The sequence below is a fragment of the Lathyrus oleraceus genome, chromosome 7, assembly GCF_024323335.1.
Source record: "Lathyrus oleraceus cultivar Zhongwan6 chromosome 7, CAAS_Psat_ZW6_1.0, whole genome shotgun sequence".
NCBI lineage: Eukaryota > Viridiplantae > Streptophyta > Magnoliopsida > Fabales > Fabaceae > Lathyrus > Lathyrus oleraceus.
This window is the reverse complement of record NC_066585.1, coordinates 178,558,103-178,576,650: the sequence shown is the minus strand read 5'-3', so window position 1 is coordinate 178,576,650 and position 18,548 is coordinate 178,558,103.

The following is an 18,548-nucleotide window of genomic DNA, read 5'->3' as shown; positions in this document are numbered from 1 at the left end:
ATTTATGGTTAATAATGATGTATTCATAGAGCTGTCAAATAAGCCCTATATTTAAAAGCCCTAATTATTAAGCCCTATTAAAGCCCCAATATATTAAGCCCCTTATCATTGAGATTTATTTTAGGTCCTAAAATTTTAGGCCCTTTATATAATGCATTTTTTTTAGGCCCCATTGAGGGGCCTTATTTTATTCCCAAAATTTGGACTTGAGTTTATCACTCCATTCATATTCTATGCAAAGCTTCCGCCACCGTCAACCAATTACACCGCCGTCGACTTTTCTCTATCACAGAAATAAAGGTCCTCTTCTATCTCCATTTCTCTTTAATCTCTAGTTTTCTTAATATCAAATTTCATTTTTTATCTCATTTGAATCAACATGTTTATAATACTACTTAATATGTACACTCACAAGCTGTTTGTGGAAATGCCTCAACAACTTTATACATGATATAAATTTGATTAAAATGCAATTCTGATGATAAAGTTTCGATGATTAATTTGCCGTGTTTTAATCTTAGTGGTACTTTGAGTCATTCTGTTGCAAATTTAGGTTCTTTAGTTGATTTAGTTGATATCAGATTGGAGGGTAGTGCCTAGTAATTGGACACAGTATCTGTTGCTGAGGATGAGCTCATGAGAATTCTCATTCTGGTGAGGAATTTTGTGCCTGGTTACCATCAGTCTATTACAGGAGAATGGGATGTTGCTGGCATTGCACATAGAGCCTATGATCTTGAAGGAAAGACGATAGGAACGGTGGGTGCTGGACGAATCGGGAAGCTTTTACTCCAAAGGCTGAAACCTTTTAACTGTTACCAGATACAGAGAGATGGTTAGAGGGATTTGCATCCAAACAAGTTTTGATTTGCAAAATTTCATGAGAATCAGTGCCTCCAACTACTAAATCATCAACATAAACCAGAATCATAGTGAAACCTTGAGAGGAAGTCTTAGTGAAAAGGGAATAATCTGCTTTGGATTGGATATAACCTGATGCAATAAGGGTGTCAGTGAGTTTTGTATTCCATTGTCTGCTGGCCTGCTTCAGACCATAAAGAGATCTTTGCAATTTGCAAACAAGATTTGGTGTAGACAAAATGAGACCAGGTGGAGGCTTCATGTAAACTTCCTCATTAAGATCACCATGGAGGAAGGCTGTGTTAACATCAAGTTGGAACAAAGACCAATTGTGAACAGCAGCAACAACTAAGCAAACTCTAACAGTGGTCATTTTAACAACTGGACTGAAAGTGTAAACCGGATTGAGGTGAGAAAACTAACCGAATTGGAGTTGCGACGCAAACACGTATTGAATCTTCGGCTTTCACTGGTTCGATTTCTTCTTCTTCTTATCAAAATCTTCCGCTACTGTGTGTGTTGTTGTTTGTTTCTCATAATCAAATTTGGAGAGCGAGGTTAAGAGAATTAAGATCGATTGGAGAAAGAGCTTCGAGATAATGAATGAGAAATTCAAACACGTGAGTGGGGCGATTGTAATAGAGTATTCACAAGGCATTCTATTAATAAGTATAACATATAATTCTTTCTGACACATAAGAAAATAAAAAAAAATAAAACAGGTTTATAAGAATGGAAGCCAGAAGATAAAGGCAAATGCAAGATATAACTAACCTTATATGTTAAGCAGAAGTTTTATTTCCTACGCAATTTCATACACATGGACATTTACCATAGAAGCATGTGGATGACAAACAACATGTACATACAGTTTAAGTGACCGTTGTAGTTTTTAGAAGTTAGCATTTTTTTTTTGGCGAGTTGCATTTTTTAAGGGTATTATTTGAACAAAAATAGATCAGTTCAAAAACATATTCATTTTATCTATAGTTATATAGATATTATACATATGAATCTATATTCAATGACATGAGTCTCAAACTTATAACATTTTCTACTTGATTTATTTTCTTGTTTTTACGGAATAATTTGACATATATAATGTTATTCTTTCTATTTATTTTGTTTGAATTAATTTTGAACAAATAGCAGGACGCGCGAGGCACAAGAGATACATAGGCAAAATCGCTAATAAATAAAATATTATATAAAAAGAAAAAACTATACTATTAATCTCCACACCACTTATTAATATTCATAATTCTAAAACAAAATAATATTAATATTAAACAGGGAAAATCCGTCAAACTTATGAAGATAAAATATGATTTAAAATATATTCAGATATGAAGATGAGAAAACTACACAAGAAGGGGGTTGAATTGTGTATAGATAATTATTTCAACTTCTGAAAACTAACTTCAGAATCCGAACAAGTCCAAAATCTAATCTTAGAGATAGCAGCGAAATATAAAGATTCAGAAGTAATCCAAAAATAAAGAATGACACACAAAGTTATTCTGGTTCCTCCCACAAACTAGGAGTAGTCCAGTGAATTTTTTACAAAAATAACCCACTTTTTAAAGGAAATTCTCAAAATACCTCTGGTTTCAAAAAAAATCTCAAACTACCTCACTTTTAGGAGGAGGCGCCAATTCAATTGGCGACTCCTCTTAAAAGTTGAATGCAGACGTCAATTGGATTGGCTAGGGTACATGCCCTAACCAATCCAATTGGCGCCCTTGTGTATAAGTTGATAGGAGGCGCCAATTGGATTGGCGACTCAGTGTAAAATGCAATTTTTTTGTTATAAATAGATGCGTTGTGTGGGTCATTGTTCCACATCTCGTTTAATCATTTGGCAATCGCGTTTGGTGTTCGTCGCCGATACGGAAAGGTGATTTATGCGAGAGACAAACCTTAGATGTTGATGTTGCACTGGAACATCACTACGTTCGATCAACTGAAGAGGGAGCTGGTTCGTTGGTTAGATGGGAAAATAGTAGAAGGGGAAAAAATTAGAAGTATTGAGAGACTTGACAGTATTTTTGGTTGGGTGCGAATCAAGACTGATAAGGATGTTAGGGAAATGATGTTCGGTCGAGATGACATCAATTTGATTATTGTAATCAGTTAGAAATATTTTTGTTTTCAGATAGCTTATTTTGTACCGATGTTTGTTGTGAACCTCGTTCTAACAAAAAGTTGATGATATATAATGATTGAAGGTTACAAAAATACAATGTTACAAAAGCTTAAGACCCAGATGATTCTCCTCGATTGGGACAGTTGTTCTTGTTGTGTCCTGGTTGACGACAGATACTACATAATCTTATCATTTTATCTGCGGAATCCATTTTTGTCCTGATACGTGTGCTGTTTGGCCTTCCTTTTTTCTTTCTACGCATCTCGTCGTTGTGCCAAACTATATCACCTTCATATGGAGGCCAATATTCCTCCATTGGTAGTACCAAGAAGCTTTTATTATATACATTCATGACGGTGACGACCTTGTACACATCAGATAAATGGTTGTAAGCCTCTTGACGAGTATGAGCGCATGCTACAATGACATGAGAGCAAGAAATGCGGAAGGCCTAGAATTTTCCACAATCGCACCAACTTCTGTTTAGTCTAACATCATAGGCTAAATTTGGTCTCCCCTCGTTGTGGTCCATTGTTTCCTGAACGCTGAAATTTTGTCTATAACGGTCAAAGACTGTTACAGCGTGTGTGCTAGCTTTGATGCTTTTCTCTTTCATGACCTTCACGAAACACTCACTGAATACTTGCCCGGACATTAACACTGCACTCCATCTTTCACCTCTGGTTGCGAACGTAGAAGCCAACCTATAATAGGTCGATCTTACCAAGGTAGTTATCGGCAAATTTCGAATTCCTTTGAATACCCCGTTCATGCATTCCACAAGGTTTGTTGTCATGTGGCCCCATCGACAACCTCTGTCAAATGCCATTGTCCACTTCTCTACTGGTATGTTATTTAGCCATCTCCCTGCGTCTTTATTAGACAGTCTAATTTCATCACAATAATATTGAAATGACGGCTGAGTTAGAGGATACCTAGCATTCACCACCTTCTTGCGAAGATTCTTATCTTTTATAGCATGCATAAAGTTTTGTGCAATATGTCTGATGCAATAGACATGGGTAGAAGGAGGATCATGCCATCCGTTGTCATGGTTGTTGTAGGCACTCTCAATGGCAGTATGTCTATCAGAAATCAAACAGAGATTGGCTTGTGGAGCCACATGCGTTTTGAGACGTCGAAGAAAGAAACCCCATCCACCAGTCATTTCACCTTCAACTAGAGCAAAGGCAATGGGAAAGACATTGTATTTGGCGTATAACCAAGTGCCATCAATTTGAATAATAAGTTTGCAGAATGCGAAACCTTTGATGCATGGGTCAAACACCCAAAAGAGACGATGAAAGATTCTATTACCTGTAACATAGGTTCCGTCTGGCATCATCGCTGGCAATGTCTCCATCATTGTCACAGTTCCTCGGACATATATTTTTAGTGCCCATAAAAACCGTGGCAATTCTTTGTATGAATCCTCCCAGTTGCCAAATACATGTTCACCAGTCTTTGTTCTTGCAATCCAGACTTTCTTGTAAGATGGAGTATAATTATATGTTGCTCTGATATGGGATATAATTATACTCACCTCCACTAATGGGTCTTTATTAACCAACGACAAAATGTCTTGACATATCAATGCAGCGCTTAATTTACGGTGATCTTGTTTAACGTTAGTTGCAATGCAACTGTGAGGTGAGTCTATTGAAGAGGTCTCCAAAGAGTCGTTTTTCTTTTTGTAAGACGCAGCCAACCGAAACTTACAGAGGATGTTACGACATTCGATAACATACCTTCTTGAATCAATGTGTTTCACTATAAAATCAGCAGAGTTTTTCATGTGGAATTTTTTGATAGCTCGCACACATTCTTCTTTGGTACGAAACATGTCTCCCACCTTTAATTCGCCTTCTGATCGTGGATACGGGTTATAGAAAACACTGTTGGATATATCATTGTCGTGCAGATCCAAATTTGTCATATGTTGAGGCGGATTGTAGACATGACTAGGAGGTATTGGTGGTGGTTGATCATCATCTTCAATGTCGTTGTTCAGCATCTGATCAACCTGTATCTCGGTCTCCTCTTCTTCTTCATCAACGACGTCTACTTCTGCTTCTGCTTCTGGGTTGACGTCATCTGACCATTGTGGATCAAATTCACCAGATTCATCCTAATTGGTTATTTGAGACTGTTGAGACAGTATACATGGTTGAAGAGTAATGTATAACTCAATACAGTTGCAGCCTGAATGTTCATGACTAACAAACATGTATTCAACATCTTCATCGTCTCGTACCTTAAGTGGGAAAAACTTGCATTGACTATTCTAAAAAAATATTGGATTTTGATACATGATCTTTGACACAATACCTGATCCTATACAGGATTGTATTCTTTTTTTCAAATGCAAGAAGGTTGCATTTCTCTTAATTGTGAGTGTAATGGTATCAGTGTTTCAAAAACAAAAACCATATAACTCAGACTCGTATGTTTCACCATTGCAGTGAACATTGACACTGTATTTTGGTGAAGATGACATTATGCAAATGAAAACTATTCTCTTGCTGCAGATGAATGTGAGTGAAGTGTCTTGGATGTTGATAGTAAGACACTTAAATAAGGGAGTGAAGTGTCTCACATGCTAGCTAGTTCGAAATGACGCGTCGCACATGCAAGCTAGTCCGAAGTGATGTATCAACCATGCAAGCTACTAAGAAGTAACATGTTCAGCATGCAAGAGAGAGGACAGCCACGTGTCAGACATGCAGACACACACTCCAAATGAATTGGCGCCCTCATTCATTCCTTGCACATGGGCGCCAATCCATTTGGCGGCACCTTGTCAAAGCATGCATGCAGACCTCGAAACCAAGCAATCAGACCTAGATCTTGCATGCATGTCCCTATGGAGGCGCCAATTTGAATGGCGACACCATGTACAAGTTGTACATGGGCGCCAATTCAAGTGGACACACCATGCAAGCACAACTTTTCATGCTCCCATTCATTTTCCTATAAATACATTCACTCCATCAACACTTCTTCCACTCCAACACTCTCATTACTTCCTCTATAATACTTCTTCTAGAATTTCATCTGCAACAACTTCTTCTAGTTTCATCTGCACCAACCCCCCTACAAAATATCTATCCTCACAATGGGCGAATCACATAGAGGAACGGTTGCAAACATGCAACATATGTAAGTTTTTTCTTTTGTTAACTTTTTTTCTTTCATCTGCAACAACTTCTTGTAGTTTCATCTTCACCAACCCCCTTTTATTTTAACATACCAACTTAGTCAAGTTTTTTGTTCTTTCTTTTATAGGATGTATCAAGGTTCCGGACTCAGATCCACGAATATGTCCATATGGCCCCGATGATTCAACCTTATGTTGAACTCGCCGATTTTGGTCATATAAGCAAGATTTTGTCTTGGTTCGTAGATAACAAATTCATTATAGCTTTATGCGAAAGATGGTGACCAGAGACACACACATTTTGGTTCCCAACCAGTGAGTGTACCGTGACGTTAGAAGATGTCTACATGCTTTTGGGACTTCCCATTGAAGGTAAGGTTGTTAATGGTAAAACCAACTATGCAAATTCAATTTGCATGGATCTCTTGGAGACTGATTTGTTAGATGATAATGCAAGATGTCAAGGTATACTACTTTCACGCCTTAAGTCATACTATAATAGTTTATACTTAGATGAGCATTCTACCGAAGATGCTCGAATAATAAAAACTAGGTGTTACATTATGTTGTTAATTGGTTCGTTTTTATTTCCTGAAGGTAGTGGTTCTATCATGCATATTATGTATTTACCTTTACTTAGACATATAGATAGAGTAGGAAGTTACAATTGGGGATCTGCTTGTCTAGCCTATCTCTATATCTCCTTGTGCAAAAACTCACACAAAGACACATCTACATTTTCTGGATGTGTTGTTTTGCTACAAGCATGGGGTTGGTCAAGACTACCGTCCCTAGCACCCGTCAACAACAACCCTTTCATATTTCCATATGCACAAAAGTAAGTTGTTTAAATTGCTATATCTTTACTTACTTCTTTAAAGATTATTATCTCTAACTAATATTTTTATCTTTTTGGTGTAGATGGTCTGCACGTGGTATGAGTTGCAACAGATGTCCAAGACATTGTATTACTCAGTATTGCAATATGTTAGATCACCTTCGACCGACAGACGTAAGGATAATAACTTAATTATTTCGTTATAATTTCTTAACTTCTTCTACCTAGATTATAATCCTATCTTCTTTCACATTTCAATTTATTTGGTGTCCATACCTTAATTTGGATCATGACCATGAGGTCAACGCCGAAGACGCGGCCGTATGGACTGCATGCACACCGATAATACAATTCACAACTGTGGAGATGCACAACAGTGATCGTGTGAAGTTGCAGTTCGGTATGCCCCAAATCATACCAGATCCCCCATCTAGCCTAGGAGAATGACATCTGCGCAAAGTTAACGACCAATGGAACTTTAATCCATGACAAAGCTTCGCAAGATCGGAATGTCGCAAATGGAAGCACCGCCATGACCATGTGTTAACTGACGCAGTCATGCCAATTGAAGAAAAACCAAGTCGTACTTATATGACTTGGTACAGATCGGTTGGTTTTCAATTCATCGTTGAGGATATGTACATGTTCGACCCACGCTAGATGACTTACACACCTGACACCTCAACATCAAACCCCTAACAGCAGTGTCAGACCGGATACATATAACCCCCTGTCCGTCAAACGTTCCGTTCAACCAACACACAAACATACAACCAAAACATGCCATACACCCAACCCTAATACCAAGAGCATACCCCATACCACCACCAAAAAATTGACCATCAACCTGAGACCCAACATCGCTTCGCACCCATCCCATCACCCTACCAAAGTCGCCTTAGCCAGAACACCCAACGATCATTCAACACCAACCACCCCTCCTCCTACCATAGCCAAGAAGCCCAAACCTCACAAAACCAAAACATCCAACAACCCTATCTTTACCAAACACCCCAACAACCATTCCAACCTTTCCTCGACGCATCATTCACACCCATGTCTCCCTTCAACCATCCTGGTCGCCCATCAATGAGTCAACCACAACCCAACTTCTTTGGCATGGGTCATGAACTCAGCTACGGCGGTACACCATCGATGCATACCGAAGACTATGCCGACTTGTCTGACTACCTCAACAGGCCTTCTCCTATAGTTGGTAGTGATGCTCCTGGCCCCTCAGATGCTCAAACACCTGTATTGAATCATCAACGTGGGTTAGGGTAGCTAGAGGATGTGGGACCGGAGGTCGGTTAGGTGATCCTGGTCATCACCATTAGGCTTTTTTGTGTAAACGAGAAATTTTATTAATATCAATTGGTCCTATTTCAAATTTATCTATCACGTATATCATTTACCAAAAAAAATTGCATTTTACACTGAGGTGCCAATCCAATTGGCGCCTCCTATCAACTTATACACAGGGGCGCCAATCCAATCGGCTAGGACACCTGCCATAGCCAATCCAATTGGCGCCTGCATTCAAGCATTTAAGAGGAGTCGCCAATTGAATTGGCGCCTCCTCCTAAAAGTGGGGTATTTTGGGAATTTTTTGGAAACCAAGGGTATTTTGGGAATTTCTATGAAAAAGTGGGTTATTTTTGTAAAAAATTCCATTCCAGTCCCCTTGTATTACAAGAGATTTTAACTATAATCAAATAGATTACAACTTGCTCAAGAAAACTAGCAAGAGACATCAACTGCTCAATCACACTAGAAAGAGACTTCTGCTCAAGCATACATGCAAGAGACTTCAATTGATCAAGCAAACTAGCAAGAGACTTCCTAGACTTTAAACAATCAGTTTAGAAGAATAGATAACAACTACACTTGAGATATACTCAGAGGTGCAAAAGTGATACAACACACACAAAGACTCTTAATACTTAAGACTTCTAAGATGTACAAAGCTAAGAAATCTTAAGGACTTGTGCAAAGAAATAACTTTGTTCACGTAAGCTCAAAGTTTTCGTGTAATGTGTTGTTATTTTCCTTCAAATATTCATCTCCTTTTATAGAGGTAAAAAGAGACGTTGAAGGATAGCTTGCACAAGAGGTCTTTGCTGAGAAGTTTTTCCAAAAGATATGTTGGAAGTTGTTATACAAAACTTACTGCTTTTCGTAACAACTTTATCCAAAATACCTTTTACAAACCAAGTATCTACTGAGTTGATGGATTAGACATAAAGAGATAAGTCAACTCTTATTGAGACTTGTGCTACAAATCCCTAATTGACATTCTTCAAAATATGGTTTTGACAAAGTAGATTCACTTCAGAGTCCGAGCTTCATTCAAAAGACAAGTTCCCTTGAATTGGTCTTCAGAGTTTGGGTCATCAAATTTTGAACCTTCAGAATCTGCGTCTTTAGCTTCTCTTCATAAAGTCATTTCAGAGTCAGAACCATGTTAAATTTTAGCTTATGATCATGCACACTTGAACATATATTATTATACCATAATGTTCTTTAAGTACTTTGTTATCATCAAAACTTAAGGGATATGGACAATTTTGTTCCAACAATCTCTCCCTTTTTGATGATGACAAACAAAAGTATTTAAGAACAATGGTTGGTCAATTAACTATCTTGAATGACATCAAGGTCTAAGGTTTGTAAGCTCCCCCCGAGTCTAATAGTACATAATTTGAGTTTTGAAAGCCCTCCCTAAGTCATATCCAAGATAATTAAAGTTATCTTAATAGCATAAATAATAAACTTAGGGATTTAACAGAAGCAAGAAAAAATAAGTTCATATTAGATAGATTCAGGTGCACTCATAATGCTCTTACCTCCTTAAATACTTCCATGTTTTCTCACCCATTTGTCATAAAAAATGGCAGATAATAGAAAGAGAAAAGATACTCAAGAAAAATAGAATGTATGAGAATCCATCATTAAATAAAAACCAATTAAGGGGATGCAAAAGATAAGGTAAAAAAAAACAGGTTTTAAATCCTAAGCCTAGGGTTTCTTCAGAAACTCCAGGATAAACTTCAGATCAAAACTTATCTCCTCTTGCTTGGCAACCACATAAATGAGTAGAGCATCCATTGTTTCCTGATGAATTGCAAGGTTGGAAATCTGAGGGATCATATCTTGAATCTGATTATGCAACTAAACTTGAGAATTAGCAACAGAAGCTAATCTTGCCTCAAGTTAATTTTGCCTCTGGCTAGATTAAGCAAAAACTTATGATGATAAGCTTTTCAGATTCTGTATGATAGAGTCAATAGAGGATCTGAAAGCATCTCATTTTGCAGTATAGGTTACAGTGTCAGTGATGACATGCATATTAAGGACAAGCTCTCTGAACTTAAAGTAAAATCCACCTCTAAACTCTTTTATTTGGTCAAGGATTTAGAGAGTAGTGATTTGGTTGGGTTAGAAATAGGTTAAGGTGAGAGACCGAGAGAGGTGTGGATTACTTATGTATGAGAGGGGGTATCTCTAGTCTTAGAGAGATGTTTTGTGCCAGCTTCTTCCATAGTAGTAGTCTCTCTGAATGGAGATAAATGGTGGGGTTTAGGCTGAGGTTCATGTATAGTCTCAGTTTTAGGTTCAGGTTAAGGTTCATATATAGTCTTAGTTTGAGGTTCAGGTTGAGGTTCATATTTAATCTCAGGTTGAGGTTCATCAGATACAACATATTCAGACTCACCAGCAGGTTGACACTGAGTCTATTATTCTGAAGAGCTTGAGGGTTGGGATTAAGAGGGAGGAGGGTCAACAATGTAAAATTGTAGTGGTGTGACAAGTAAAGGTGTTTGATTGGATTGGTAAAAAGGTAATTCATCAATTATATGCTCTAAGAGATATTCTAGCACAGTAAGTGGCTTATGGATTTTCTGAATGTGTGTTATGTCAGTTGATTCTAGGATGGTTGTAGGTTAAGTGGGGAAAATTAAAGGTTGGTATTTTGTGGTACCTAGGTTGTTTGATTGAGGGGGAAAATGTGTGTTCATAGGATTCAAAGGATGAAGGTGTAGCACCTCAAATTTGCACCTATCATTGTACATACATTCTCATATTAGGTCATAGCATAACATGGTCCACTGCATAGCATTGCATTGTCCCTTTTGCCCAAGTGCAAGATCATCAGGAGAATTAGGTCAAACTGATCAGGAGGTCAGTCAATCAAGCAAGCAAGTGCATTCTCCATTGAGCCAAGGCCCTAGGGTTGGTCCAACATGTTAACATGACTTGGGGATCCATTTGAAGTGTTTTGGTCAAGGATTGGATGTTCAGAAGTCTCCAGTCAATGCACAGTTTGCCAGAAACCCTAAAAAGTCAACCTTGGTCAACTGGGCTTGATTTTATGATTTTGTTGGTTGGATTTGGTTTGAGAGAGCTTATTCATGTCCAAATAGGCCTCATATAACATGTCAAATATCATCATTGAAGAATTTGGAGCCAAATCAGAAATTTCCAAAAATAGAAACTGGACCTGTAATTTTAACTGCCAAAAATGGAAACTTCTTGATCCCAAACTTACATCATGATACAAGCTTCAAATGAATTTTTGCCCAACATGAAAGTTGAAGATCTTGTTCTCCCATTTCCAAAAAGTCCAAGAACTCTCAATTACCATGTATGGTTGGCAAGATATGATCAATTCATTTTCAAAAATTCTTGAACTTCAAAAGGCCATATCTCTCAAACCATTTGGCCAAATTTGGTGAGGTTTTTTCCAACAAGTCATATTTAACCTCCTCTTTCCAAAAATGTAACCCTCATGCACCAAAACCTTATGGATCAAAATGGCATTTTTTGACTTACTTGAATTATTTTTAAGTGAGGTAAAAAAGTGAACTTTTGATTTATGCACTTCCAACCATTTTGGCTATTCAAAATTGATCTGAAATGTTGTTTGTGACATGTTTGCAAGCCCAATTCGAGCTGCAGCACCATACACCCCACCACTCAAGTGAAAATGGCCATTTAGCAAAATGCTTCTTTAAGTTAATTTGTGATTAGCTCTCATTAAACCAACTTAAAACAGAAGTATATTAACCATTTTTCTGTCATTCCAAAGCCCTAGCTGCCTCCATACCAACAGAATTCTCTCACTCTCTAAAATCTCCATTCTTGGCATTTTGAATTTTTCTGCAAAAACCTCAAGAGAACTCGAGCTATCTTTTGTTGCTTCATCATCTAACCACTATCTTGAGCTCGTTTCCACCTCCATTTACCAACTGTAACAGCACTTTCATGGACTGTTTTCTTCAAGCTCCATTAATGGCATTTTTCGATTTGAGCTAAAGGCAAGGTTGCTGAGCCAAAACATCTTAACCATTCATCATCTGGAGCTTAAACCTTCATCTGTTTCGAGCTTACAACATCAAACAACAACCGTTTCACTCATTGCTTCAAAATCAAGTAAGATTTCAAATCTCCAATTTCTTGAAACCATGCTATGCACTTTGTAGATATCCTTGCCCTGGTCACACTGAGCTTTGAATGATTGAAAGTGGTTGATTAGTTTAGGAGAAATCTGGTTTTTAAATTTGATGTTGCATATTGTTTTTGCTCGATTCATGCTGTGTGAGTTGATTTTGTTAAAATGAATGATGGATTCATGTTGCTTGTTGCTTGCTGAGTCGATTGGTGTATCCAATTGCAATTTCTGGAAAATTTTGTTGAAATCGATTTGGGGAAGATGAGTGTAGTTGGCTGTTCTTGAGAAAACCCTAGTTCATGTTTGTTGCCCAGAACCCACGTGCATGGCATGGCCCTGTAGCCAACAGCCAATGAAATTATTTCCTGGCCATGTACCAAACGACCGCGTTTGGATAAGTGGATCCATCTATTTACAAAAATGCCATCCGTGGCATGTGACACATTGAATTATGTTGTTTTCTCAATTTTAATTTCATTTTTGATCTCCAACTTTGAAAAATCATAAGTTCATCATTTTAAGTCCAATTTGAATGGGTTTTTTTGCATTCTTTTCATCATGATCTCTACTTAATTGTCATATTTTTTCCAGATTTTTGTGATGAATGGATTTTATTTGGCATATTGGTTTGTAACATGTATCCACATTTTGCACATTCCACCAAATCATTTGTGAAATAGTCATGCTTTATCCTATGGACTTGAAATTTTTTGTGCACAAACTAGACATATTCATGGTGATTTTGATGTAGAGATCATGAATTTATCTTATCTGGTTTGTGAGTTATGAATTTTTGAAGTAGGGTGTGACAATTTGTGTCACACCATTGATGTGCAACTTGTTGATTTTCTTAACCATGTTTCTTGACCTCAAAATGCTTTGATTTTTTTCATGAATTCACTTGAGTATGTCTAGTTTACATGTGATTTTTCTTGGAATTATTTGTGGCATTTCCTAATTGTTTGAGATTTTCTCCCCTGTTTGACCAAAATGTTGACCTTGTGTGATGAATGTGCCCATTTGTTTTGTGAAATGCTCATACTTTATTAGATGGACATGAAATTTTACATGAGATTACTAGACATCTTAATCTTTGACATGGTTTTAGTCCCATTCATTTATCTTATGCCATCTCTGATTTATGAATTTTTCAAGTTGATGCATGATTGGTTGACTTCTTTGAGCATGTCTAAAATTGCCTTGCCTTTCTGATTTTCATTGACCACCTTCTACTTGTCCTATTGAGTTGAAATTTGACATGCTTACCATGCTGTGGGTTGTGATTGATCATGATTTATTTGATGATTTTTTGGAATGTTTAAGATTGCTTTTGAGTTAAGTCTTGCTGTTGACTTCTATGAGCTTCTAAATGCTATACTTTGACCTAAATTGTTCATGAAATAATGATGATGATTGATATGAATGTGAAACCAATTGGTATTGTTTCTTGATTATTTGAACATGATTTTGGATACTTGACCTTTGCTGTTTTGATCTTTTCATCCCATTTTGACCCAAGGCTTGCCCTAGTGGTCCTGTTACTCACCTTTGAGCTCATGTTTTCAGGTTGACCAACAAATGACCAATGAGACCAATTCTTTTTGATTGAGCTTGCTTGAATATCATTGATTAACTTGTTTGTTTTGTAGGTGGCTTGGCTCACATGCCTTGAGCCTTGTGCCTTGCACATTCACTTGCTTATGATTAACTGTTGATGTCTGTTTCCTTTTGCTTTGTTTTGAAGTTGCATACTAATGTCTGCTTGACTATTTCAGGTGCTTTTAGTTGCTCAGTTCCTTGTGAACTTTTGCTTTGCTTTGCTTGTATAAGCAATTTGCATTGAGGTATACCTTTCTATCTTCATGTAGTCTGGAAGACCTGGCCTGTTACTTGGCCAGGCACCTGTCTGAAGTCCTCCTTAAGAGGCAATGCTTGTGTATGTTTAATTTTGTCCTTGTATAGAGTCAAAGACCTCCTAAGTGAAGAGGCAATTGGCAGAACCCAAGGGATATGCAACCTATCCCCTGCTATTCTGTGTGTCATCTGCTTTGCTCACACCACTGTGTTGATGCATTGCAGATACAAACCCAAGATCTTGTACAATTGTACAGTTGAGTCAGTTTTAAATGTGTAGAAGGGTTCCTACCTTCTGAACCCACACATTCTTGTCTTAAGCTCTCCCAGACCAGGGATAAGAGCTGTGAAGTCTTATCTTCACCCACCTTTTCATCTGCTTCACCTTAGCCCCTCAATGGCAAGGTTAAGAGCTAACACTACCCAGTTCCAGTGGTTTGTTTGTTGAGGTTGATATGACCCCTCGACTAAAACCTAGCCTTGATGTTTGAGCCCCTTGTTGGTGTGTTTATTTCATGCTGTATGTGCTTGTGTGGTGTGATTGTATCCCCTAGGTTTGCTAGACTCCGCGTAGTCTCGTTTGCATGTCAATTAAGGTAGCACGGTTCCTTCGTATAGGACTTCCTTTCTTGTTTGAGCTTTCCTAAAACACAAACGAACATTATCCCCTCTTAAGGATACGTTAACTCCTTCTACTACAGGTGAGTAAGTCTCCAAAGGTCGAGCATCAGGTAGGTTGCGCAGTGACGTTGTCCACTTAAAAAACACAAACCAACGGGAATAGTTTAGCCGAACTACGGCAACTCTGATTCTCATGTCCAGATGAGATACGTAGGCACGAGATGCGATGTCTTGTCGAGTTTGACTAACAACTAACACTAATTCTTTTCTCTCGCCCTCGTTGCGATTGAGACCTCCCCTTTCTCTTGCCCTAGTTGCAATCGAGACCCTTGCTTCCTGTGCAAGTTAGGTTAGGTGTGGCTTGCTTCCTGTGCAAGTCATGTTTAGGATAGGCTTGCTTCCTGTGCAAGTTAGCTAGAAACCTTAACTTAGGGATGATTTTGCATGACAACATCTAGGCTCGAGTCGTAGTCTCCCTAGTGTTGTGTCTCCCTCTGTTATCTGGTTAGGCTAGTCCTTTTTCCCTGCGTAGGGGAACTACGTCGCCCTGATCCTCATACCAGATGAGGTACGTAGGCAGGAGATGAGCTGATCTCTCCGGGCGCCCTTTTTCTTTTTCAACCCTTTTGTCTTTAACCCCTCTGTGTGTGTTGTTGTGTGCTTGGAAGCTGATGTAAGTCCATCGAGTGGCATTCGGGTTCCAGTGTGGGTTTGTTTTGGTTCGGATGCTGATGTAAGTCCAGTGATTGGCATTCAGGCTCCATGTTTGCCTTTGCCTGCGTTTGTTTGTGTGCGTGTCAGCCGAGCTACGAATGCTCTGATTCTTCTTCGTCCAAGAAGATACGTATGCATAGGATGCGACATCCTAGCGAGCATGTGTCGTTTCCCCAGTCCGAACTACTTCGACTCTGATGTCTATGCCTGATAGACTAAGTAGGCCCAGGATGCGATATCCTGCCGAGTCAGTTTCAGTCTTGTTTGTTTCTTGTGTCTCTTTCAGCCGATGTTTGTGTGTGTTTGAGCAGTGTTTTAGCAACCATTTTCCTTTCTATTGTGCGTGGATCCCGTCGAGTACGACGGATGCGTAGGGGTGCTAATACCTTCCCTTCGCATAACCGACTCCCGATCCCATTCTCTTTGGTCGCGAGACCATGTCTTTTCCAGGTTTACTTCGAGCGTTTCCTTTCCCTCTTTTGGGATAAATAACGCACGGTGGCGGCTCTGTTGTTCTTGTTTTCCCGCCGGTTTTTCGCGTAATGCGACAGAAGGGGTTAGGGATTTTCTAAGTAATTGAGAAGAGTTCAAAGTTCAATTAAATAGAGGGTCAAAAGAGTAACATGATGTAAATTCAACAATCAAAGGATCTTCTGTAGTGAATCCATCTTCAACAGCTTGATCCTCAAAAACTATGTCTTCAACCACACATCCTTTTTCATTTCCAGTATCAACTTTAGCTTCCATAGTTGTATCAGCTTCTGGAATCACCTCAGAAACAACAATATCAGAAGACACCTTCTCAAAAACTTCAGGTGAAAGTTCTTGAGCAAACTTAACAACTTCAGGTGCACTAGACACTGAAGTAAGACTTGAGCTCAGTTGCTCCCTCAAAACATCATTTTCCTTCTGAGTGACTTCTTCAGCATTTTCCACTAAGGCATTTGCAAGAAGTCTGGCACTAGCTATGATAGCAAATGACATAAGAGTGTACACCTGTTGTCTAGATTTCCTCTTCATGTGCATTTCTTCTTCTTCTTCTTCAACTAGAATAATTTTTTTCCTTAGCTTCTATTTGAGAGCAAGTTCAATAGCTTTTTCATTTACAGGGGTTTGACCTATACCTCCACTCCTAGTTTTGGTAGGCATAATCTCAGTTTTGGAAGTTACCTCTTCAACTTCCTCCTGTAAGGCCTTCTGAGCATCACTCAGAAGCTTCTTCTTATCAGGCTTCTAAGTGACATGTTCTTCTTCTGAAGTAGGTTGTTTCCTCTTCCTTCTTCTACTGTGAACATCAGGAGTTCTATCTGAAAGATTCTCCATGGTCAGAGTTACCCTTGTTTGTTTCTTTACCATCATAAAGTATTGTCTGATAACTTCTAGGTTGTCTTATTTAGTAAGCACATGATATGTTACAAATAAATTTGTAAATTGTGGCGGATTCCTTGGGTCGGTAAACAAATCACCACAATTTATTGAAAAATTAATTTGGTTTGTTAAAATAACGTAATATTGTTCATTTTATGGCGGTTTCAACGACCACATTTCACACAAACTAGCCCAAACTCTTCGATTTTCACTTTTTTAAATCATTGTACCTATTTTTGTCCTAATGGTACTAACTTATTTCTTTTTAATTTATAATTTAATAATGATAATAATAATATTAACTTTCCTATTATACTTGATGTTTTTTTAAATGTATATTGTGGATTTTTTTCTTTTAATAACAACTCTTTTATATATATATATATATATATATATATATATATATATATATATATATATATATATATATTACAATGATTTAATTTATATAAATATATTTTAGAAAAATATATATCATTTTTCATGTTTTTTATGATTTAGATTTCCTGCCATAATAACTACATGTTGGAATAAATTTGGACTGTTTGATTTCAATTTAACGGTCGAGGATCATTTAACTTAAAAAACATAGTTTTAATCTATACCGTTCGATTAAAAGTTGACAATTGAGATTAAAAAAAAACTAAATGTAATTAAGTGAAATGTTCATGTAGCCAATCATGACCCTTCTTTGCATTTCTTTCTATCTCTCTCTTGATAAACCCTATAAATTCAATAAGTTGTAGTTAATTGAACCCTTATGCTGCCTCTGGAATTTCCCAAAATCACCATCGTCTTGAACATCCCTCTCTTTTCATCTACGAACATCATCCTTTTAGCATTGTTCCTCTAATTTCCCCTTTTTTTCTACTATGTTTCATACCCCAATTTTAACCATTGATCAATAAACCAATGCATTCATCAAGACATCTGCATCATCTGCACATCATAGCATGCACTTCTTTCAGATTATTTGCTTTTATTGAAAAAAATATTAATTTATACTCTTTGATATTATCTTGATTCCAAATAAATTTCAAAGGATAATTTTGTCATTTAATTTAATTTTTAACCCTATTGGTACACTATATAAGCTTTGATTGTACACTATTTGAGACACACAATAACTACACACTGCAAACGGCGCCTCATAGCCAATGATCCTATCTCAATTTCATGTAGAATAAAACAATGGACCAATAACCTTCGGCCAAATGTCATAGCCCCCTTCATATCTCATTTATACACTTTTCCACCTTTCTTTTTTTTAACTAAAAAACTAATCTGCAACTTACACCATATTCTCCACATATCTTCACTTTCTTTTTTCATAGAAAATAAAAAAAACGTGAAAACACATCTACCCTCTAATAGCCATAAACCTTTTCCTCAAACCTTCCACCAACTTCATACAACACACATCCATCAACCTACATCTCATACATACAAATCCTTCTTTAAATAAATCACCATTTATAAACCTTTCTTTTTCATGTAACACCAACTTTTCCACCATAAACAAACAACAAACCTTCAA